Here is a 25789-nt window from a genome sequence, read left to right as displayed (position 1 = left end):
TGGTATTTAATGGCACAAAATGTAACAATATTAGAATCTAGGATATGTTGGCCAAAAATGAACACAAAGGTAGAGGAGGAGGGATGGTGGTAATGGAAAGAAGGGGGGGGGGGGGAAGCAACACAAAGACAAAAATGAATTAAGAAGTATACACGCAGATGCCAATTGACTAAATGAAACAACTATAATTGAGCTGTTCATTGAGTCCCGTGGGTGAGACTGTACCGAGCGTGTAGATCCAGCATGCCTTGAGGCAATTTGGGTTCCCCTGATGATGGTCATGAACATGCCTTTATACTGCTGTATCTCTGTTATTGGCGATATTCCAATCCGCAATCGCAGGTGATTTTGTAGATAACACCCTGCGTCTTGCAATTAATAAAATCTTTAATAGGGAACGTTTTTGACAAATTAGAGCTGAAGAAGGTTTTGCCTGTTTGAATGAGACCACAGGCTACACAACCACTGCACCTGAAGCAGCCTGTGAGCCTACGGTCGAGCCAAGTGCCCTGTCTAGGCACTGGTGTAAAATGGCTGTGCACGAGGAGATCCTTCAGGTTGCTACCCCTTCTAAACGTTATCTGGGGGTAGTCATGTATGGCTTCCTTAATATCTGGATCCATCATAAAGATGGGCCAGTGCTTCCTGAGGATCCCTCGTATTTTATCAGCACAGCCATCAAAAGTGCCCAGCATACGGATCTTCTGGTCCTGAGGTGTTCTCATTCTGGGCACCAGGAGGTCCGAACGGGCAGTGTCGACCGCCCTGTGGTAAGCCTGCCTGAGTACGTTATCAGGGTACCCCCTATTGAGAAACCTAGTCCTTAGGTCTTTTGCCCTCTTCTTAAACTCCGGTCCTTCGGAGCAGTTACGCCTGAGGCGTAGGTATTGGCCGCACGGAATACCCCTCTTCTAACCTCTGCTTAGTCCCATCGTTACCAGATCTCTTCTTCCCCTGTGTTTCCTGTGTCCAAGGTCGTCCTTTCTTACCTCTTGCCCCGCCTCTATCCAACCTCTTATCATGTCAATTTGGTTCCTCACAAACTCCCCACATCTGTGATCCCAATGATCAACTCTGAAGTCATCCATGGAAATTCTCCAGGTATATAGGACGAATTTTGCCCCTGTGATGATCTTCCATGGGGATGACAGTTGAGGAGTACGAATGCAGTTTTACAGGTTGGAGACCTGTCGTTTCATAGGGGATCCTCACCACTGTTACACAAATTTGCCCTTTACCTCTGAACGGATCCCATTGGTTACTTTCTCCAGCCTGTAACACTAGTTTTCCTATGGGTTCGGATTTGGACAGATAGACCCACTGTGTAAATGTCCAGCACCCTTCATCTACTGCCTCGCAAAACGAACCATCTATATTGATGTAAAAGTTAATATTCCTGCCACTTTTCCAATCAGAAGACACATACCTTCTCCGGTATTCCTCAGTCATAGGGGTACCGTCCATCCATACATCCACAGTAGGGGTATCCACCCCATTGCACACTAAATCCCAACTCCAGAGATTAGTGTCCAACATTACCATCTGGGTATCTTGTTCCCAGTGGGCATAGGTGATAAAATAGTATCCAGTCACCTCCTGAACACAATTGTCTCTCATGATGGTGATCATGAAAGACCATATGGATGGAGATCCCTTTAACTGAGCATACCTAGGATCCTTGGCATCAGTCCGTACCCTTAAAACTGTGGCTCGGTAAAAGCCTTCCAGTTTTACCGGACCACTCTGGTCATTCCATAGGGCCTGACTAGAGTTACTGCAGTTTAACTTTAACATCATTATACTGGTTCGTATGTAATCTGTGGACACATGAACATAACTGGATTCCCTAGTGGGAATCCCTCAACATACGATAAGCTTTTAGGGTACCCTTTACCAGAATGGGTCTATCAAAATATGTCCTTACCCTCAACCCATCATGGCTGTCCTTCCTTATGAAGGTAGCTTTAGGATATGCCAGCCACTATACTCTGCCCCAGTGACACCTTCAGGACTCAGAACCCCTTCCTTGGTACACAACACCGTAGTAGTGTTGGCTTCCACTTGCTTGTAAGGGTGCAAGTGAGGGTCCCTAGACACCCATCTTAAAGATTTAATAGGTGGAGGGTCCGAGTCCTGAAAATGTCTGAATTCCTTGAGGCAGAGGGCATGTAAGTCATGTTGTATGGCAGACACATTCTCCACAGGGTATAATGTTGAATTACACCTTTGGCAAAACCCTCCCTCTGGAGACCATACAGATACCACTCTCCCAGTGTTAAGGAGAAGTTCTCGTATGGTTCCAGGATTTTTTCATCCAAACATTCTACCATTAAAAGACCGGGTTTACTAATTGATATGTTGGCCATACCATTATGAACTCCCAGGCCCTTCCCCGAAGAGGTTGAGCCCATCATCATGCTTACCACCAGTGTCACAAGTTGGAGATATGCCATGTTCAGAGGATTTCTGGGACATAACATACTTGGCCTTGTGGTTCACCTGCACACTCCGGCCACTGAGATCCATAATCCACCTCCCGAATCTCTGTTGGGAGACTCCAGGGAGTGTATCACGGAGCAAGAGGGCCTATGGAGAGTGTGGAGTCTGCAAGGTGAGGGGCCTGAAGCCTACAATATGCTCAGTGTTTTTTTTTGTTGTTTTTTTAACGGCTTTATTTTTCCATTTTCACAGAAATAAACAAACTTTAAATAGGGGAACAACCCCCTCAACAAGGTGTAACCTTGAACATCACATTCATTTGAAAGGCAAAATAATAGGATTACTTATAGACAAAATGTCTGCAATTGCAAAGGTTATAATGAAATTCACATCAGTCATAAAGCAGAATTATTGTCATGAAGTCTAATTGTTTCATTAAAACCTGTCTCCATTCACACACACATTCATACTGGCAGTGACCTGGACATCTCAAAACTCCTCCAGCCCCATTACACAGTGACCGAGTTTGCACTCAACCAAATATCCCAGATTTTCCCCAAATTTTCCGGTACACCCTTAGCTTTGTAAGTTAGCTTGTATACTGATAGTGTGGCATTAATAAGCTGGATCCAATGAGACAATGTTGTTTTTTGGGGGCTTTTAGTTTAGCAGAATTGACTTTCTCGCATAAAACACCAGCAACTAATGACTTCCGGTTCCGGCGCGCACATGGACGGCCGCTAATCAGGAGAGCTCCGCTCGGCCGGCCCGAAAACTGTGGAAATACCGCCTATAGGGGCGAAGATTTGTCCCCGCAAACCTCCCAGGAGCATAAGGGGGCCGCTCATGGAAAAATTTCTGGTCAAAGGCGGTTCGCAAAAGGAGGTTCATACCACTCACCCGGCAGGAGACGCTCAGAAGGCGAGGGGCAAGATGGCGCCGGAGACTGAGAAGGGCCGCAGGTTCACCCGCTCGACTTCCCAGTCGACGCAAAGAAGTACGGAGGCCTCCGGCTCGGAAGATGAAGAAGAGGAATGCAGTCACCTCCCGAACGGAGGTATGTTAGCCTCGTGCAAAACCATGGCCATAGAAGTGGCAAAGCTGCTAGCTCCGGACATAAAAGCATCTCTAGAGGCCACAGTGGCCACGGCCCTGCAGCAACTACATAATGAAGTGGCGCAGCATACCTCGCAAATTATGGAGGTACAGCAAAAAGTGGCGCTGGTAGAGGAAGAGCTCAAAAGGGCTCAAAACAGCATCAGTGATCTCCGGCGAGATAACCGATTCCTGAGGGAGAAAATGGACGATCTGGAAAATCGCTCCAGGAGGAGCAACCTGAGAATCGTCGGCCTGCCGGAGTCAATCCCGCCAAACCAACTGGCGGACATTTGCGAGGTGGAGATACCGCAAGCTTTGGGGCTGCGTGGCGCGTGCACTGTTGAAAGAGCGCATCGCCTGGGTCCGCCTGTATCGTCAGGAGCACGCACAAACAATCATAGGCCCAGAGCGGCGATAGAGAAATATCTAAATTACGCTGCCAAAGAGGCCATACTGGCGAAATTCAGGCGCAAAGATCATCCCTTAGTAATTCGAGGCAGTAAGATCTTGCTGTTTAGCGACTACTCCGCAGAGGTGGCGAAACGCAGGAGAGAATTCTCCCAAGTCTGTTCTGCACTGGCGAGGAATAAAGTCAAGTTTGCGTTGATCTATCCTGCAGTCCTGAGGGTTTTTCATCAAGACGGATCGATTGACACTTACCATTCCTCAAAAGATGCAATGGAGGCATTGGAGCTGGATCTGACAAGTCCGGACAAGATTCCTCCAGGTTCCCAAAGGTCCACGGTCCATGCCAGGGGGAGAGGAGTGAGACTGAGCCCAGGCAGACTGTCACCAAGAGCTAAGGGTTCGGGACGCCTGGAAGCTGATCCAGAACGAGAATAAGCGCCCTGAATTGAGGACTACTCACTTAAGTTGATGCCTCCTTGTTGGGTCACGTGAGATAAATGTGGACCTAAGGTCCAGTAATACTGAGTTTATGTTAACCTGCTATGCTGTGTTTAAGTATATGGGCTGGAGAGCGGGAGCGGATAGGGAAGAGATAATGAGTCAGTTAAAAGTATGTAGGGGCAACAACTACACTGCGCAATGTGCGAAAAAAGTGAAGTCAAAATGTTGGGGATTAATGTTGTGGGTTTGGTTGCGGAGGGAAGGGAGGGGGGGTGGGGGGGGAGGTTCGCTAGTCTGGGTCAAATGGACGCAATATTACCTAGGGGTCAGTATGTGAGATACGGTGGCTTCTTGTTCCTTTTGGTTTTCTCCTGCTGAAATTGTCAGTTTAGGAACTAACCATGAGAGTAGTAACGTGGAATGTCAAAGGCCTTCGGTCCCCAGCTAAACGTATGGCAGTGTTGCGCCATCTCAAGAAACACAAAATAGATGTCGCATTTCTGCAGGAGACCCATCTGGAAGAAGTAGACTTTGTGAGGATGCAGAAGCTATGGGTGGGCCAAGTCGTGGGTTCGCCTTCAATAGGCAAAAAAGCGGGAGTAATGATTTTACTGCACAAGAGGTTGCGTTATAACATCTTAGCAATGTCAACTGATAATCAGGGGAGATGGCTGCGTCTAAGTATGGACTCCCCAGTAGGTCATGTAGTAATGCATAATGTTTATGCTCCTAATGATTCCCAGACGGGTTTTTACAATGCATTGGAGAGAGACATCATGATGGAAGACGCGACAATGTTACTGGTGGGGGGTGATTTTAATCGTGTCCATAGTGAGCAGGAGGACAGGAAGAGGAAGGTCCCCGGGATTGCCATTAAGCGAAGTAGGAATCAGACGTTACTCCCTCTATTACAGCACACAGGGTTGCAGGATGTATGGCGTTACCATCATCCCGAGGATCGGGAATTCACCCACTACTCCTGTGCACAGGGGTCATGGTCCAGGATTGACTACTGGTTGACATCACCGGGGTTGTTGGCCAGGGTCCAGCTGATTGACATTCTCGATCTGGTGATCTCGGACCATGCCCCAGTGGTGATGAAGCTTCTGGACACTATTCCCAGAGGCCAGGATTACATATGGAGGATGCCCCAAAACTTGCCCAAAGATAAAGATTTTGTAGACAGACTAAGAGGTTGGTGGTGGGAGTATGCGCAACATAATGCTGAACACATGACTAATCAGGGCCTTTTCTGGGACGCAGCGAAAGCAGTACTGAGAGGCAGAATAATGTCGTACACGGCGGGGAAGAGAAGAGAGGAAAGGAAAAAGTTTGAGGAAGCCACGATGCAGGTTCGGAGAACATATACTGAGTTCCTTCTAAACCCCTCTGACTCTAATAAGTTACTGTGGTTGACAGCTAAGCATAACTTTGACTACTGTCAAGAGAGGAGGGAGAAGTGGGCTAGTGACTATCAGAGGGCTAAGTTCTTTCGCCTGGGTAATAAAGCGGGGCGGCTACTGGCAAATTTAACACGCCCCTTTGCTAAGCAACCATTACTACAGCCTCTTAAGGACGGGAGGGGGAAGTTGTGTACCCAGCCGAAAGAGATAGTAGAAATTCTGGGTGAATTTTATCAGAAACTGTACTGCAGTGACCCCTTTGAACCGAGGGATGCGAAGGGCCTATTGGACCAAGTTGATCTGCCACACCTATCTAGGGACGCGGTAGAAAAGTTAAACGGTGAGATACGAGAGGAGGAGGTACAAGAGACCATAAAATCCCTGTCGAATGGTAAGGCACCAGGCCCCGACAGGTTCCCCGCGGAATTTTACAAAGCAATGCACCAGGAATTAGTCCCTACTTTGACCAGGTTGTTTAATAGCATTATGGAAGGGGGGAGCCTACCTGACACTGGAAAGATGGCCTATATCAAGGTCCTCCCGAAACCGGGAAAGGATTTGACGCAGCCAAGTGCGTATAGGCCAATATCCTTGATTAACCAGGACGTCAAGATCCTATCCAAAATCTTGGCTAATAGGCTGGCCACTTGCGTGCCTGATCTAATTGGCTCCCACCAAGTAGGTTTCATGAAAGGCAGGTCAGCGGTGACTAATGTCCGTAAAGTCTTGGCCGCCCTGAGCTCAAATAAGGAAGGGCACAAGGGTCCATGTCCAGCATTGCTTGCCATAGATGCCGAAAAGGCTTTTGACAGTGTTAGCTGGCAATGGCTGGACATGGTGCTGGATAGATTTAATATTAAGGGTCATTTTCGGAACTACCTAAAGGCACTTTATGAAAATCCCCAGGCAAGAGTGAATATACCAGGTTTCCTGTCCAAGTCCATTTCACTCAGCAAAGGTACGAGACAGGGATGCCCCCTATCCCCGTTGCTCTTTAATTTGGCCATGGAACCTATGGCTAGATGGCTATTGAAATCTGATGTCTTTGAGGGGATTAAAATAGGTAGCAGGGAGCTAAAGTTAAGTTGTTTTGCGGATGACATTCTGTTATATTTGGGAGCCCCTGAAAGACAACTAGATAAAATATTAGAAGCCTTGGCTGAATACGGTAAGGTGACGGGATTCAGGATCAATGTAGACAAGAGCCAGTTACTGTTTCTAGGACATGGACCTCACTGTGGGAGCCAATTGGACAATGGAGTGGAGATTAGGAAGGATTATCTGACGTACCTGGGTATTAAGATTGGGCGTACTCCGAGCTTTATATATTCGCTCAATTATCCCCCTCTCTTCTTGAAAATTGAAAAGGAGTTAGACAAATGGAAGGAGCTACCCTTATCCTTATGTGGCAGAGCACATTTAATTAAAATGATGAGTTTTCCAAAACTACTCTACCCGCTTCAAACTATTCCGCTATTGCTAAAACACGCAGATGTCATAAGGATCCAGAGAGCATTTAACCGCTTCCTGTGGAAAGCAAAAAGACCCCGTATTGCATATGCCAAACTGACAATGCTAAAGTATGAAGGGGGGCTACAACTCCCGAATTTACGACACTATAACTTGGCGTCGTTATTTAGGCATATACGAGACTGGGTGTGGGGGACAAGTCACTACTCGGCGACTATGTTCGAGAAGGAACAGGCTGGCAGGGAGAATTTAGAAGCCCTGTTACATTCCAAACTAAGAGACATCCCAACAAACATTAAGCAGGAGGTCTTACTAAAAGATACTTTAATGGCGTGGAAGGCGATTAGAAAGATTTATGGGCTCCCCTATTATATTTCACCAAGGCTACCTTTGTGGTCATTGCCAGCGTTTCCCCAAGGTAGGGAAAATAGGCTATTCCAGACATGGAGAAGCAAGAACATCATGAGACTTAGTGACCTGTTGCAGCATAACAGTTCTCAGTGGCTGTCCTGGGAGCAAGTGAAGGAGAAGTATGACCTTCCGGACACACAGTACCTGCCCTACCAGCAGATTAAAAGCTATTGCAGAGCGCAGGCGAACACATTGGGCGAATCAGATAGGTTGGCATGGTTTGCGGCCCTGCTGGGCAGAGATAGCTCCCCTATGTCTTTGTCAGACCTGCACCACAGGCTCCACAATATTCAGACAATAAGACTAGTTAAACAGGCCTATAAACCATGGGAAAGGGAACTCGCAGACCAAAACATTGGGAAAAAAATGAGAGAGGGGCTGGAATGTCTGCGGCGGGCGACATATAATGAGCAATGGAGGGAGTCGCAACTGAGACTAATGCACAGGGCAACTTATGCGTTCAATCTGTCCTATCAAGATGCGCCTACGCATTATTTGCGAGAATGCCCCAAGTGCGATCTCTCGAGGGCTGGGCTCCTGCATGCCATATGGGAGTGTTCAAAGTTACAACCGCTGTGGCAGCAAGCAGTAGCGACAATAGAAGCGGTCTGGGGAGTCGTAGTGGGGCTAACTCCCCAACAATGCATCTTCCACTATATACCGAGGAACCAGGATGAGGAAATGGGATCAGTGGTTATTAAGGCAGGGGTGCATCTTTTGCTGATGTCTGTGAAAAAGTCTTTATTAAGACACTGGTTGGAAAGGGAGGTTCCATCATGGGATGAAGTGATCGGAACGATGAAAGATATCCTTTATTTAGAAAGATTAGAAGTGGAACAGGACAAAGAAGTGCTAGTGGGGAAGTTCATGAGAAAATGGAAGAGTTTTGTCGAGAAGTTCTTATCCCTCTGTGAAATCAAAGAGTTGATGAGCCCATTCAAGCTGACCAAATGGTACTTGGAAGCGCAACTGGCTAACAGACTGGGGAAACTGGAGATATAAGGTGATGCGAGTGATCTCAAGGAGGGGAAGGCGTAGCTCAAGAGGGTTATCCAATGGCCAGACTAGGGTTCCAGGGGCGGGAGGATGGGGGTGGGGTGAAAAGTTTTATAAAATGTAAGTGGGGGAGTCGTGCAGTGATGTATATTGGTGCAATTCCTATGTACTGCTTTATACCTTGTATGTTATCTGCCGGTGTGCTCATTGTATGATTCCTGCTACTTCAATAAAGAGATGTTTAAAAAAAAAAAAAACACCAGCAACTAATAAAGAATTTTGGTATGTTTAGTTGGAATAATATCGTTGACAAGACCTAGTAGACTAACTTCAGGTGTTACAACTGCTGGGAGCCCCAGGCGAGCATCAAGATAGTCATGTACCTGCGTCCAGAATTCAGCAATGACCGGACACTCCCATACCATGTGCAATAGGTTCCCCCTGCCATTATCACATGTTGTACACGTATCTGAAGCAAGTTTTTGTTCATGATAATGCAAACGGATCAGTTTTCATTTTACATTGAAAGTCAATGGGGGACGGATCCGTTTGAAAATTGAGCCATATTGTGTCAACTTCAAACGGATCCGTCCCCATTGACTTACATTGTAAGTCTGGACAGATCCGTTTGCCTCCGCACGGCCAGGCGGACATCTGAACTCTGCAAGCAGCGTTCAGGTGTCCGCCTGCTGAGCGGAGCGGAGGAGAAACGGTGCCAGACTGATGCATTCTGAGCGGATCCGCATCCACTCAGAATGCATTAGGGCAGTACGGATCCGTTCGGGGCCGCTTGTGAGAGCCTTCAAACGGAACTCACAAGCGGAGCCCCGAAAGCTAGTGTGAAAGTAGCCTAATTTGGTTCTCCGCATCCTCCACTCTGGCAAGCAAGATTTTTACCTGTTGTTGCAGGTTTCCAGTTGTTTCAGACGTGGTATTTGCAGAGTCCTCCACATCACCCAGGCGGCGCTCCACCTCTTTAGTGCGGTCTCTCATTTTATCCATATCATGTCGTAGACAATTAATGTTGCTTTGTAAGTGATCAATTTTTGTTGTCAGAGCCGCCTGACATGCAGCAATGGCAGTCATTATCTTGTCAGTTTGGAGCTCAGCACTCACAGCACCACTCTGGTTTATGTCCATCTCAGTCTGGCTCATATTATCTACCACTTCTTTGGCTGGTGTAGAGCTTGCAGATGTCACGGTTTTGCGGCCCATAGGTGAGATTGATGAATGGCTTCTGCTGTTCGCAGGTGTAGAGTAGGGGGTGTAATCGGCGACTCTTTAGGCTTCAGATAAATTATTGCAGCCGTCAACAGTGATGGTTTCACCTAAGGAAGGGTTATGGACAACAGTATAGTCCTTTATCTTTACTTGAGAGGCAGTTTTAGGAGACAACGTTCCCCTTAATGTAGATTGCTTTCACAGGCAGACTTCTGTTGCAGCTTCTCAGCCTATATCACCATGGGGTGCCCAGGACGTTGACTGGGCTCCAGGCCCCTTACTTCACCACCCTCCAGAGGCAGTTGCAGGTAACCCCTTCTCTCCCCTACCTTTTCAAGGGTTAACTTCCTCCGCCCTTACTTGTATACCACCACATGCTGAAGGGAGACGCAGGGAGATCCATGCCTTCCTTCACAGGCGACTCCTCAGCTGCACAGCAAGAGCGCTTGTAGCCTGCCACCCCCAAAGCGACTCAGGATACTGGACAGCTCTCGTCGATGGGACCTGTTTCTTTCCGTACCCGTGCCAGCAACAGCGCTCAGCAGCCTCCTTCTCTCTTCCCAAGATGGCCGCCGTCCTTGCTAGGTAAGCGCAGTCTCTCTCCACGCCAGTCACAGGAGCTATAGGGATACCGCCAAGCACCCGAAATACTGCACCGGGTAATTCTGTAAGGGCCCACACACCGCTTCTACACCCTTTCAGGGTGTTTAAACATGCAGGCAAAGCAGGATTTAGTCAGGATGGCAGGGGAGCTCATAAGGCCTGCGTCTTGACTCCATGCCTGGCAGACCATGCCCCCCATGCTCGGTGGTTTTGACGGCATAGTGAATGGCTGCCAGTTGTTTGGCACACTCATCGAACCCTCGTTCAACAGGCAAAATTTACCTGGAGAAGTATCCCAGCGGTCTAGTGGCATACCCTATCTGCTGTAGGAGGACCGCTGAGATAGACTCCGTCCCTTCATGCGCCTGTATGGCTATTTCCCCTTAAGGATGGGGAGTGGCCAGTACAGGGGCAGAGGAGAGGTCCCTTTTCAAAGTAGAAAAGGCCACTTCCTATGCATCAGACCAACTTTTTGATTGAAGGGTCTTCTCCTCAGAGGAGTTCATAGAGGGTTTTCGCTTTGGCAGAAAAATCCAATATGAACTCCCTCATTAAGTTGGCGACTCCCATGAATTTTCTTAAATCCTGTAGAGTGCCAGGCCTAGGTAACTTTACCATGGCTTCCACTCTGACTCCAAAAGAAATTTGGACCCCAAGGAAAGTCGCCTCTGTTCTGGCCAAATTTGCCTTGTGGGGACTCAACTTGAGTCCTGACCTGGCCAGGAGTCTCAATAGCTCTTTTAACAGAACCAAGTGTTCTTCTATGGTTTCTGTGTGCAAGAGCAAGTCGTCCACGTATTGCAGAAGACATTCCGGCCGTGAAAACACACTCAGTACGGCCGTCAATGCCTGGTGAAAATACGTGGGACTACTGTGGAACCCCTGTGGGAGTACACCGAACATGTACTGTTTATAGGTAATTTGGAAGAAGGTCTCAGATTCAAGTAGGGTCCATGTTAAAATCGCTTCTTTATTTGGACATCATACAGACATGACAGACTGCCACACAGTACAACAGATTGGCGTTGACGCGTTTCGGGTACTGAGACCCTTAGTCGTAACGTTGTTGCACAGTGAGATACCCCAATATAAAGGGAAAAGATAGCCATTCCCCCCTACAATCCATGGGAGGCGGCATTGATCCCATTGGTCGTCTCACTGTGCATCACACCTTAGTTGCCACCCATTCATTACCAAGTTGATGCATTGCAGACTGTGCTGGGACTTAACAAAAGTTAACCCTTGAGGACTCTGGTCCAAATTCTGTGAACATTCACTAAAAAAAAAAAAAAAAAAAAAAAAGGGGGGGGGGGGGGAGGGGAAACAGGTGAAAGTCCCAAAAAAACCGCACAGTGTGAACACACCAACTTGTGTAACATATAAAAACATATATTGTACAAAACCAAAACAGCCTTCACATTAATAACAGTATTATTAACAGTATTATTTCTGCTTAGGACATTGTTGCCACGCTTGGTAATCTTTTTATGCAGGAGAAAACCACTAATAATGATAATGGCACCAAGAACTGGGGACCAAATGGAAAAGAGGTGGCCAGAAATTCCATCCTGAATGCCAGGAGCCATCATCCCCTACACACCATCAGGGCGATCCCCGTTGGGGAATACATACGAGCAGCCAGGAACTGCAGTCTCCCTGCACTTCTGGACGAGGAATTTAATAAGGTAGATGTCAGATTAAAAGCCAGAAATTACCCCACCTGGATGCTAGAGAGGGGCAGAGCTATTGCACGGAGGAAAAATAGAGGGGAAATGCTTTTTGGCAAAATAGCAGCAGGAGGCAAACGGGATACCCCATCCAGGAGGATGGAGAGGTATGGGAACAGTGACCAGGACAATGTACCAACGTTATCGCTGGCATATAGTAAGGAGTTCAATAAAATCAGCTCCATCATTAAGGGCTGTCTGCCTATTCTGTATGATGACGAAATATTATATAATGCCCTGAAATCAGGTCTTAAAATTGTTTCCAGAAAAGCCACTACATTGTCCTGCTCGCTGTCCCCATCCCTCTTCACGGCCAATAGGATGGGAGCCAGCATGAAGCCTAGTTGGCTCAGATACAAGGGCTTTTCCAAATGCGGGGGCAATCCCTGCAAGACTTGCATCTATGCCACCCCCTCTAAGTCCTTTGACAGATCTGACCACTCCTGCAGCTTTCCAATACAAAGCTATATCAATTGCAACACTGCAGGAGTGGTATACATTATACAGTGCAAGGATTGCGACTTAATGTATGTTGGAAGTACGATCCGAAGATTCAGGAATCGCCTTCTGGAACATTTAAATTATATAAGCAACCCTAATGCACTTAATATTTCGAATGTAGCTAGACATTTTATACAAATACATGATCATCAAGTAAGGGGCTTTAAAGCCTTCGCGATAGAGAGGGTATTTGCCCCCAAGAGAGGTGGTGACCACCGCAAGAAACTCCTCCTACGGGAGGCATTTTGGATCTTCAGGCTGAACACTAGAGTTCCATATGGCCTTAACCTGAAAAAGGAATTGATGTACATATACCAATAACAAATATGTTCATTTATATATAAACATGTGCATTTATGTGCATCATTCCTGCGTGTTTATTCTTTATTCTTTCTCACTGTCTCCCCTTTCCCCCCCCATTCCTTTTCTTGTGTCTGTCCATTTGGTCCCCAGTTCTTGGTGCCATTATCATTATTAGTGGTTTTCTCCTGCATAAAAAGATTACCAAGCGTGGCAACAATGTCCTAAGCAGAAATAATACTGTTAATAATACTGTTATTAATGTGAAGGCTGTTTTGGTTTTGTACAATATATGTTTTTATATGTTACACAAGTTGGTGTGTTCACACTGTGCGGTTTTTTTGGGACTTTCACCTGTTTCCCCTCCCCCCCCCCCTTTTTTTTTTTTTTTTTTTTTTTTTTAGTGAATGTTCACAGAATTTGGACCAGAGTCCTCAAGGGTTAACTTTTGTTAAGTCCCAGCACAGTCTGCAATGCATCAACTTGGTAATGAATGGGTGGCAACTAAGGTGTGATGCACAGTGAGACGACCAATGGGATCAATGCCGCCTCCCATGGATTGTAGGGGGGAATGGCTATCTTTTCCCTTTATATTGGGGTATCTCACTGTGCAACAACGTTACGACTAAGGGTCTCAGTACCCGAAACGCGTCAACGCCAATCTGTTGTACTGTGTGGCAGTCTGTCATGTCTGTATGATGTCCAAATAAAGAAGCGATTTTAACATGGACCCTACTTGAATCTGAGACCTTCTTCCAAATTACCTGCAGCCTGCGACGGGGTCACTCCCCTAGGGTTTCAGAATCGGGATCATACTAACTGGGAGGTGAGCTGGATTTAAGTTTTTCTCTATGTACTGTTTATCCCCCACTGTAAAGGCAAATTTGTACCTACAGTTTTCAGTGAGTTCAATTGAAAATAACCTATTGGCGACATCTATGGTCGAGAATATGCAACTTTTGCCGCTTATTCTGGCCATGATGTCTGGAGTCTGTTCACCAACTGGAGCAGACATTGGGGTGTATTTTTGTTAAGGACCCGGAGGTCTATGGTGAGCCTCCATGCATTGTTGTCCTTTTTCTTCACTGGCCAGAGGGCATTCTTGCATTTAGAATTGCCCTCTATGACCACACCCCTAGTTTTCAATTCCTGGACGGTGTCCAAAATTGAATGGGTGGCTTCTGGCGGAAAGCGGTATCGGCGTTGAGGTCAAGGGTCGTGACCTTGTATGTCCAAATGAACTCCAATCAGTCTGCCACAATCATTTTGCTCTGGGCCCACAGATCGGGATACTCATACACAATAGGCTCAAGGTCTGGATTATGCGAGATCTCCGGCCATTTGTGTTCGAGTACTTCAGAATTCTCTACTGTTGGCAATGGTAGTCCCAGACACTGGCGTTGGATGACAAACACCTTGGATTGAAAACAAATAAAGTTCCAGCACTCACGATTTCTTGGTAGCTAAAATCTTCATCTTTATTCAGGCAGTAGAAAAAAGTATACAGGACATCCACCCCCTAGTGCAGCAACATTGACACGTTTCGAACAGAGTTCTTAATCTTAACTGTGAACAGTGTCTCTTCTAAAGATTAAATATTGGTTTGGGAGCACCTGATTCCACCCTTACCTGAAGGGCGGGGGAGAGGAAGAGGAGGAGAAAAGTTTAACTCCTTGCTTCCTAGATGAGGCACTGTTCACATTGTTCTACAATGCGGATGCACATGGCATCCATATAAAGTCACTGATCATAAATATATATAACGTGAAAATTTCCATAAACAAAACAGTGAATATACATATAACTATAAAATATCATATGCTGAAATAAAAATAAAATACACAATATACATATAAATATTGGAATAAATTATCATGTATAGGTATTTTTTAAATGCATATGCTAATTTTAACATAGATCCTATATCTCCATTACCATTCGAAAAGAACAAGGGAGGAGAGAGGAGAAAAAAACAAGAAAAATCGAGTCAGTAAAAATGCATGAGCTCATTTTTCATATTAAGACCATTTGGATATCTAGTATCCAACTTAAAAATCCAAAAGGCCTCTCTCAATCTCACCAATCGTTTTATGTCTCCTCCCCTTTTTGGTAGTCTCACTTGTTCAATTGCAAAAGCCTTAAAATTTCGCACTTGTCGTTCATGTTTGCAGATAAAATGCTTAGCCACATTGGATGTATTCACACTGTGCGGATTTTTTATGTAATCGAGATGCTCCAAAATTCAAACTTTGAATTTTCTAGTGGTGCATCCCACATACATCATATCGCAGGCTACACATTTAATAACGTATATTACCCCTATTGAATTACAATTAATATATGATTTAATCGGGTATATGTGGGAATTATTCGCATCATGAAAATGTTTTCGTATTCACTACATACGTACAAGTGCGGCAGCGAAAGCTTCTGCACCTGGTAAAACCTTTGTAAATGAGCCAAGAATCCTTTTTTGGTTTAACCCGTTGCATGTAAATGGAGGGGGATATGTCATTCCCTATAGTTCTAGTAACTGATTCCATTGTATTATAAAATCGTTCAAATATACTGTTGTAGGAATCTTGTCAAAAGAATCCCAGACTATGTTAAGGATACTTCATCGATTTTAAAATCTTTCTATGATATGAACTGGGCGGAGAATTTTAGATGGCTGACGATAGATGTGGTATCGTTATACCCTTCGATACCCCATCATGCGGCGATGCTTGCACTCGAATTTCATCTGTACAAATATAGTGGTTTTTCTGATGATTTCATCGATTATATTCTGTCTGTAACTCAATTCCTCATGTCGCACAATTACTTCATGTTCAATTCCATATATTATGTACAAATCTCTGGTGTGTCAATGGGTGCGAAATATTCATCATCTTTGGCTAACCTGACTATGTCCTATTGGGAGGAAACATATGTTTATATGATCCATTCTCCGAGCATATAGCCTGGTATGGCAGGTACATAGACAATATGCTCCTGATTTGGAGCGGCTATGTGCCTGCCATACGACACTTTAGGCAATACCTCGAAAACAATCCCTATAACCTAAAATTCACATATAATGAGCACCCCGAATATATAAATTTCCTGGATCTCACACTTTCGGGAATACCCGACCAGATCATACAAACTAAAACATTTCATAAAGAAGTGACAGGAAATACAATATTACGTGCGGATAGTCACCATCCTGCCCACACGATTAAATTAATCCCTGTGGGAGAATTCACACGTGCCTACAGAAACTGCAGCACTTCTGCGGCTTTCGAAAGGGAAGTTCAGATTATCAAAAGGAGGTTAGCACAGAGAGCCTACCCTAAATGGATGATATCGAGAGGTTTAGCTATTACTAAGAATAAAAGCAGAGGGGAATTACTTTTTCTAACTCATACTATATCTCTCCCTGGAAATAGGAATGAAAGTAAAATGAGAAGAAACCACAAACAAGAAAGTATAGTATGTCACGATTTTATTGGAAATCTCAATCCTACAACACCAATGATCGAGAAAGGGGATTATAAAGAGAGTATACCTACACTTGTTCTAACATACAGCAAGCAGTACGAAGTAATTCAGCAAACAATCAAAAAATATTTGCCCATTCTTTATGATGATGATGTACTGCGCTGTATGCTGGGACAAGGTTCTAGAATTGTTTCCAGAAGACCTAGAACTATAGGGAATGACATATCCCCCTCCAAAACCCAAAGGAGGAGTTTCCCCCACTGAGGAATAGGCTAAGGTAATGGCACCCACTATCCATCTAGAAAGTGTTCTATAAGAAGCATTGAGACCTTTGTTTCTTCCTCCAAATTGTACAAAAAGTCTAGAGGATTTTCTCCATTGACTAAGGGCTTTCAAGTATTCAGACAGGCATGTTTTTACGTCTAGACAATAGAGCCTCCTCTCTTTCTCGTTCTTTGCGGACTGACACAAGGATCAAAGAACAATGTCTTGGGTTCTATGAAACAGGGAGACCACTTTAGGAAGAAAAAAAGGATCTGGTTTAATGATCACTCTATCCTCCAAGATGTTAGTATAAGCAGGGGAGTCTGAAAAGGCAGAAATCTTCCCTACGCGCCTGGCAGAAGTAATTGGCACCAAAAGGGTGGTTTTAAACGACAAATCTTGAATAGTCAAGTCCTGTATTGGTTCGAAAGCAGGCTCCATAATTCTAGTCAAAACTAGATTAAGATCCCACGAGGGAACTGAGGGTCTGATCACCGGTTTAATCCTACTAATTGCTTTAAAAAAAAAAGAACTTAATCCATGGATGATTTGCAATTGGGAAATAAAAATAAAAAAAGCACTAAGGGCAGAAACTTGTACCTTAAGAGTGCTAGGTCTTAGGTTCTTATCGAGACCCCTTTGTAAAAGATCTAAAATATATCACATAGGAGGAGAACTAAATAATCTACCGGGTTTTTAGAGAAGTTTAGGAAAGTCTTCCATATTCTGAGGTAAATGGTAGAGGTTACTTTTTCCTACATGATAATAGGGTAGATACAACTTCCTTAGATAAACCTCTGCACTCTAGGATTTCCCTTTCAAATACCATGCTGTTAGATGAAGGTGTCTCACTTCCGGATGGAAGACAGGACCCTGAAACAACAGATCCTGCCTGTCCGGAAGAATCCAAGGATCTGTTAAAGAAAGCTTCCTCAACCAGGTGAACCAGGTTCTCCTTGGCCAGAAGGGGGCAATCAAAATGATCCTTGTCTGTTCCTGCCTCAGCTTTTAATAATTGTTTCAGAATGACCCACTGGACCCAGGAGGTCAAAAGATATAATCCAATAGTCCTAATACTAATAATTCTTGTTTAGGGTCTATATTAGGCTACTTTCACACTTGCGTTAGGAGCGGATCCGTCTGGTGTCTGCACAGACGGATCCGCTCCTATAATGCAAACGCTTGCATCCGTTCAGAACGGATCCGTTTGCATAACTGTTTATTTCAGATCTGATTTTTCACTTCGGAAAACTCAGATCCGACAGTATATTCTAAACACAGAAGCGTTCCCATGGTGATGGGGACGCTTCATGTTAGAATATACTGAGAACTGTGTACACGACTGCCCCCTGCTGCCTGGCAGATGCTGCCAGGCAGCAGGGGGCAGAGCCCCCCCCCCTCCTGTATTTAACTTATTGGTGGCCAGTGCGGCCCCCCCTCCCTCCCCAGTATTAAATATGACCAGTGCGGCCTCCCCCTCCCTCCCTCCCCAGTATTAAATATGACCAGTGCGGCCCCCTCCCTCTATATTTATTGGTGGCCGGGCCAGTGCGGATTCCAAGTATTGTGAGCAGTGCGGCCTCCCCTCTCCCCCCCTAATTAAAATCACCCCCCCCCCCATCATTGGTGGCAGCGGAGAGTACCGATCGGAGTCCCAGTTTAAATCGCTGGGGCTCCGATCGGTTACCATGGCAACCAAGACGCTATTGCAGTCTTGGCTGCCATGGTTACTTGGCAATAAATACAAGCATTATACTTACGTGAAGAGCTGCGATGTCTGACCGGCCGGGAGCTCCTCCTACTGGTAAGTGAAAGGTCTGTGCGGCGCATTGCCTATAGCACAGACCTGTCACTTACCAGTAGGAGGAGCGCCCGGCCGGTCAGACATCGCAGCTCTTCAGGTAAGTATAATGCTTGTATTTATTGCCAAGTAACCATGGCAGCCAAGACTGCAATAGCGTCTTGGTTGCCATGGTAACCGATCGGAGCCCCAGCGATTTAAACTGGGACTCTGATCGGTACTCTCCGCTGCCACCAATGATGGGGGGGTGATTTTAATTAGGGGGGGAGAGGGGAGGCCGCACTGCTCACAATACTTGGAATCCGCACTGGCCCGGCCACCAATAAATATAGAGGGAGGGGGCCGCACTGGTAATATTTAATACTGGGGAGGGAGGGAGGGGGAGGCCGCACTGGTCATATTTAATACTGGGGAGGGAGGGAGGGGGAGGCCGCCGCACTGGTAATATTTAATACTGGGGAGGGAGGGGGGCCCGCACTGGCCAACAATAAGTTAATTACAGGAGGAGGGGGGGTCTGTACACAGTTCTCTGTATATTCTAACATGAAGCGTCCCCATCACCATGGGAACGCCTCTGTGTTAGAATATACTGTCGGATCTGAGGTTTACGATGTAACTCAAATCCGATGGTATATTCTAACATAGAGGCGTTCCCATGGTGATGGGGACGCTTCAAGTTAAAATATACCATCGGATCGGAGAAAACTCCGATCTGATGGGGACTCCTGACTTTGCATTGAAAGTCAATGGGGGACGGATCCGTTTGAAATTGCACCATATTGTGTCAACGTCAAACGGATCCGTCCCCATTGACTTGCATTGTAAGTCTGGACGGATCCGTTTGGCTCCGCACGGCCAGGCGGACACGAAAACGCTGCAAGCAGCGTTCAGGTGTCCGCCTGCTGAGCGGAGCGGAGGCCAAACGGTGCCAAACTGATGCATTCTGAGCGGATCCGCATCCACTCAGAATGCATTGGGGCTGTACGGATCCGTTCGGGGCCGCTTGTGAGAGCCTTCAAACGGAACTCACAAGCGGAGCCCCGAACGCTAGTGTGAAAGTAGCCTTAAAACGTAACTTTTATTTCATATCAACGTACACATAAGACAAAACGAAAAGGCTCTGTTGAGTTTTTTTAAAAGTACATATGGAGGGATAATTGACAGTAGGAGTATGTGACACTCTGTCACTGTACACTATCAGAGGGGGGGATATAATTGTATCCTCCTATGAGTGGTGTATAGTAATCCTAAATGGTCGCTGACTGATTCATAAAGCTTGCCATCTGGTGCTGAATCCTAAACTCATTGTCTGCTGGTGTTATCTGACACCAGACAGTTGAGACCTTTTGGACTTTCACTCACAGACTCACTTGTGTCAGTCCGCAAAGAACGAGAAAGAGAGGAGGCTCCATTGTCTAGACGTAAAAACATGCCTGTCTGAATACTTGAAAGCCACTAGTCAATGGAGAAAATCCTCTAGACTTTTTGTACAATTTGGAGGAAGAAACAAAGGTCTCAATGCTTCTTCTAGAACAGGCACGCTCAACCTGCGGCCCTCCAGCTGTTGTAAAACTACAACTCCCATAATGCCCTGCTGTAGGCTGAAAGCTGTAGGCTGTTCGGGCATGCTGGGAGTTGTAGTTTTGCAACAGCTGGAGGGCCGCAGGTTGAGCATGCCTGTTCTAGAACACTTTCTAGATGGATAGTGGGTGCCATTACCTTAGCCTATTCCTCAGTGGGGGAAACTCCTCCTTTGGGTTTTGGTGCTCACTCAACCAGATCCATTTCTACCTCGTGGGCAGAGTGGGGGTAATGCATCTCTAGAACAAATTTGTAGAGCTGCTACCTGGAAGTCTCCGTGTACTTTTTTTTGTCGCCACTACAGGTTAGATTTAGACTGTAAAGACCGTCTAGCTTTTGGCAAAAGTCCTCAAGGCAGTAGTCCCCCCCCCCAAGCTAATACTATTCTAGTCGTCTCTCAAGGGTGCGTAAGGAAAATTTAGTATTACACTTACTGGTAATCACTTTTCCATGAGCCCATGACAGCACCCAGGATTTATTCCCATCCTATCTTTCAGCCTATAAAAAAAATAAAAAATAAAAAAAGTTTGTGTTTTCTAGGACAAGTTCTAGCAATTAACTGGTGGTATAGAGGCAGTGCCCCTCCTTAAGAGCTCTCCACAAAAGTTCCTGTTTCCTGTCCTGGATGGAGGCGGTCTCTCAAGGGTGCTGTCATGGGCTCATGGAAAAGTGATTACCGGTAAGTGTAATCTTAAATTTCTGTATAACCTACCGATTTCTATGGAGCTGGTTTAGCGCCTTGTTCCCTTCACATGTCGTGTATTGCCTCTACCATCTGCTACGATGACAGCATCAGCGTTCCCTCCTTGTGGAAGTTTGGGCATGCACTTACCCAGTTTGCTTAGTTTTTTCTGGGACTTTGTGGCGTTCGGCGTCCACACTCTCTTCCTGTCGCAGTATTTATTCGATATCTGGTTCCGATCTGGACGTTTTATACAATTCCTCTCATAGCCTCCTTCTCTCATTCTTTAGGCGGAGTTGGTCCTCAGTGGCGATCGATAGTGTCTAATAGGTTTACGCAACTTTTATGTTTTCAGACATGTACGTTGCTTCTACCTGTTCCCTTGGCCTCGGTACTTCCGGTTAGGTCTGCCAGTTCAGGCAGCCTTCCATAGGCATCAGACGGCTTCTCTCTTTTCTTGTTATGGAGCTTAAGGTCCTCCTCTCCATGTCTCTGTTTACCACATTGTCAGTCTCCTTAGGAACATTCTTATGAGATAAACCCCTTGGCCGTAGGTCTAAAGGGGATGTTATTTTGATCCCGGAGGACACTCTTTTCTTACCAGGTTACTCCCCAATTTTTTAGCATTTTTTTTTTTTTTGGGGGTCGTTTTGGGTCAGTCCCACTGCCTTGTTCCCATTGTGTCTTCTCTCCCTCAATATTCTTTTCTTGTGGGCCATGGTCATGCCTGACATCTAGGTTCTCTAGCCCCGATTTGTTAATGGTTCTGCTGGAGTGCTCTTCTCCTTTGACAGCCTGGTATGGATTTTTTTTTTTGCCTTCTGACACCTACTCTAGGGGGGGGGGGGGGGGTCAGGGGAGTTTTGTCACGTCCGCAGTTCTCTGTCCCTTGGTATTCAGATACCATTTTCAGTTTGTTTTCTTCCCATGCTATGTCGTGTCTGTTGATTACTCTAGGGTGATCTTTTCCTGAGGTGCTGGTCCTTGGGTATCATCTTCCTTAGAAGTCTTCTGGGCCCAGGCTATGTTTTTTCTCTCCAGTATATTCTGTAGTTGCTCCGTTTGCTCTGGCGCCTGACTTGTTTTCATTCTTGTCCATCTTGTGGATATTCGGTGTGCTCGCCACTTCTTCCGAAGTCTCCTAAGCCGTGGCTTATGTTCCTGGGGCTGTTCTCCTTCTGCCCAGCCGGTGCATCTGGGTATTCAGACGTTCTCTGGGAATGGCTCTTCCTGTCCTGTTTCAGGGGTCTGGGTGTGTCCTCCCCCACAATTCTGTAAGGGCCTTATGACAGGCCTTGGATTTGTTCTGGTCTTGTTCCCTCCCTGTGGTTCTGCTCTTTAACGCCCCATGGTCTTCTGTGTCCCCCAATGATACGATTCTTACTTTTTATTGTTTTCTGTTGGCTTCTCTTGGCCGCTTCTACTTCTTTTGTACAAACTGATTAGCTCAGTGTCTGCAGGAGGGGTATAGCTGAGAGGAGGAACACTTTTTTGCTTAGTGTCATCTCCTAGTGGCAGCAGCTATATCCATGGTCTTCTGTGTCCCCCAATGAACTCAGCGAGAAAAGGATTTTACAGGTAAGACAAAAATCCAACTTTTTTGTGCATCAAAAATCGGATATGGCCATGTGCATGAGGCCTTAAAGCTTCTTTTCAGATAGGTGCTGTTTCCATCTCTGTGCTGTCCACGTTTAGAACTGAGCTTCTTCTACTTCTGTCTGATCTTCCTGCAACTCACTGGTCTATTGGAAAATGGACTGCACACAGATGGCTTATCTGAAAGGGGCCTTAGGGCTGATTCACACGTCCGCACTCAGTCTGGGAAAAACTGTTAGTTTGTCGGCCACATCTCGCATCGTGGGTCTACTGTAATGACATCCTGTGAATACAGTACAATAGACTCATCATGTAGTCAGTACGGGTCAGGGGAAACACTGTTGATCCAGGAGATGTGGGCGACACACGGACCGTGTTTCCCAGACTGAGCACGGTCGTGTGAATCAGCACTTGGTATGGATTTACTTATTCAGGTTTGTTGAAGCCTGTAGAGGGAAGTCAGGTGGGCATATACACTCACCTAAAGAATTATTAGGAACACCTGTTCTATTTCTCATTAATGCAATTATCTAGTCAACCAATCACATGGCAGTTGCTTCAATGCATGTAGGATTGTGGTCCTGGTCAAGACAATCTCCTGAACTCCAAACTGAATGTCAGAATGGGAAAGAAAGGCGATTTAAGCAATTTTGAGCGTGGCATGGTTGTTGGTGCCAGACGGGCCGGTCTGAGTATTTCATAATCTGCTCAGTTACTGGGAATTTCACGCACAACCATTTCTAGGGTTTACAAAGAATGGTGTGAAAAGGGAAAAACATCCAGTATGCGGCAGTTCTGTGGGCGAAAATGCCTTGTTGATGCTAGAGGTCAGAGGAGAATGGGCCAAATGATTCAAGCTAATAGAAGAGCAACGTTGACTGAAATAACCACTCGTTACAACTGAGGTATGCAGCAAAGCATTTGTGAAGCCACAACACGCACAACCTTGAGGCGGATGGGCTACAACAGCAGCAGCAGACCCCACCGGGTACCACTCATCTCCACTACAAATAGGAAAAAGAGGCTACAATTTGCACGAGCTCACCAAAATTGGACTGTTAAAGACTGGAAAAATGTTGCCTGGTCTGATGAGTCTCGATTTCTGTTGAGACATTCAAATGGTAGAGTCCGAATTTGGCGTAAACAGAATATAATGGTGTGGGGGATGTTTTCTGGGCACACTTTAGGCCCCTTAGTGCCAATTGGCCATCGTTTAAATGCCACGGGCTACCTGAGAATTGTTTCTGACCATGTCCATCCCTTCATGACCACCATGTACCCATCCTCTGATGGCTACTTCCAGCAGGATAATGCACCATGTCACAAAGCTCGAATCATTTCAAACTGGTTTCTTGAACATGACAATGATCTTTGGGATGTGGTGGAACAGGAGCTTTGTGCCCTGGATGTGCATCCCTCAAATCTCCATCAACTGCAAGATGCTATCCTATCAATATGGGCCAACATTTCTAAAGAAAGCTATCAGCACCTTGTTGAATCAATGTCACGTAGAATTAAGGCAGTTCTGAAGGCAAAAGGGGGTCCAACACCGTATTAGTATGGTGTTCCTAATAATTATTTAGGTGAGTGTATATATATATATATATATATATATATATATATGTGTATCTGCCCCTTCATTGATATATATTGGCCCCTTGTATGGCCAATAGGGCTATATATTCCCTGTATGGCCATGTATATATGGGTCCCCTTTATGTGGGCCCAGTATATGAGCTTATATCTGCCCATTTATGCCCCAGGTTTATCTCCTGTATTTAGATATGCCGTGTGTGTGTGTGTGTGTGTGTGTGTGTGTGTGTGTGTGTGTGTGTGTGTGTGTATGTATGTATATGTATATATATATACATATATACACACACACACACACACACACACACACAGAGAGAGAGAGAGAGATATAGATGGATATATAGATATACACACATACACAGTACAGACCAAAAGTTTGGACACACCTTCTCATTCAAAGAGTTTTCTTTATTTTCATGACTATGAAAATTGTAGATTCACACTAAAGGCATCAAAACTATGAATTAACACATGTGGAATTATATACATAACAAAAAAGTGTGAAACAACTGAAAATATGTCATATTCTAGGTTCTTCAAAGTAGCCACCTTTTGCTTTGATTACTGCTTTGCACACTCTTGGCATTCTCTTGATGAGCTTCAAGAGGTAGTCACCAGTGTGCAAAGCAGTAATCAAAGCAAAAGGTGGCTACTTTGAAGAACCTAGAATATTACATATTTTCAGTTGTTTCACACTTTTTTGTTATGTACATAATTCCACATGTGTTAATTCATAGTTTTGATGCCTTCAGTGTGAATCTACAATTTTCATAGTCATGAAAATAAAGAAAACTCTTTGAATGAGAAGGTGTGTACTGTATATCTATATATATATATATATATATCGCCCATTTCGGGTGCCCCCCCCAGAATGCGCCTGCAGGAGGGAGAGGCCGACAACTGGACAATTATGTCCAGTTTCGGCCACTTCAAAGGACAGAGGATCAATAAAAAGCCTCTGCCCTTTGATAACATCTCCGGCAGCGGCGGAGTAATTACAGCGCCGGAGGTATGCGATATCTCCACACGCGGGAGGATCAAAGGATCCCCCTGCCTGGAAGCGCGGGCTGGCGCAGTGATGTCAGGAAGGCGCGGGAAGGTAGGAGCGTGTGCGCCGGGTCTAAATAACACGGCAGCGCTGCGCTACAGTGAGTTAAACCCCGCTGCCCCAGAAGAGAGGAGAGCGCAGGCTGCGCTCTGAAAGAGGCAGTACTGCGCTCCAAATTGAGCCGTGCAGCCTGGACAAGAGCATCCCCACATCCCCTAGAGACGAGCATTACCCCTGGGCCGGAATAAGTATCCCTATATTACCAACAAACCCCTTCCTATTCCCTATACCACCAAAGCTTTTATTAACCCCTTCCCTGCATTGCTCTGCTATCCCTGATCCACTGCCACCAATCCCCTGTAACCCCTGCTATTGCCCTACATTCCTACCCACTGCTACCAATCCCTGCTGTACCGCTGATCCCTGTACCCCCTTTGCAGTAACCCCTACAACTCGTTTCCCTGAAACACCCCTTTACCTACCCCCTGCTGTACTCTTGCAGCAAATATTGTGTTTATCCCCTTGTTACCCCATAGGAACAGCGTATAGAGCCAGGTTGGGTGGGCTGCTGCTATTTAAGTGTGTATGTGAAGTAATATTTAGATAGATTTGGGGAGGAATATTGTACTGTGTGTAGCGTAGTTAGGCGTATTATTATAGTGTATTGTGTTATTATATTGCGGTGTGTACGGCTATATGTATATATATATAACCGTTGATGTA

Source organism: Bufo gargarizans, chromosome 3 (genome assembly GCF_014858855.1).
Source record: "Bufo gargarizans isolate SCDJY-AF-19 chromosome 3, ASM1485885v1, whole genome shotgun sequence".
Lineage (NCBI taxonomy): Eukaryota > Metazoa > Chordata > Amphibia > Anura > Bufonidae > Bufo > Bufo gargarizans.
Note: the sequence above shows the minus strand (reverse complement) of the source record.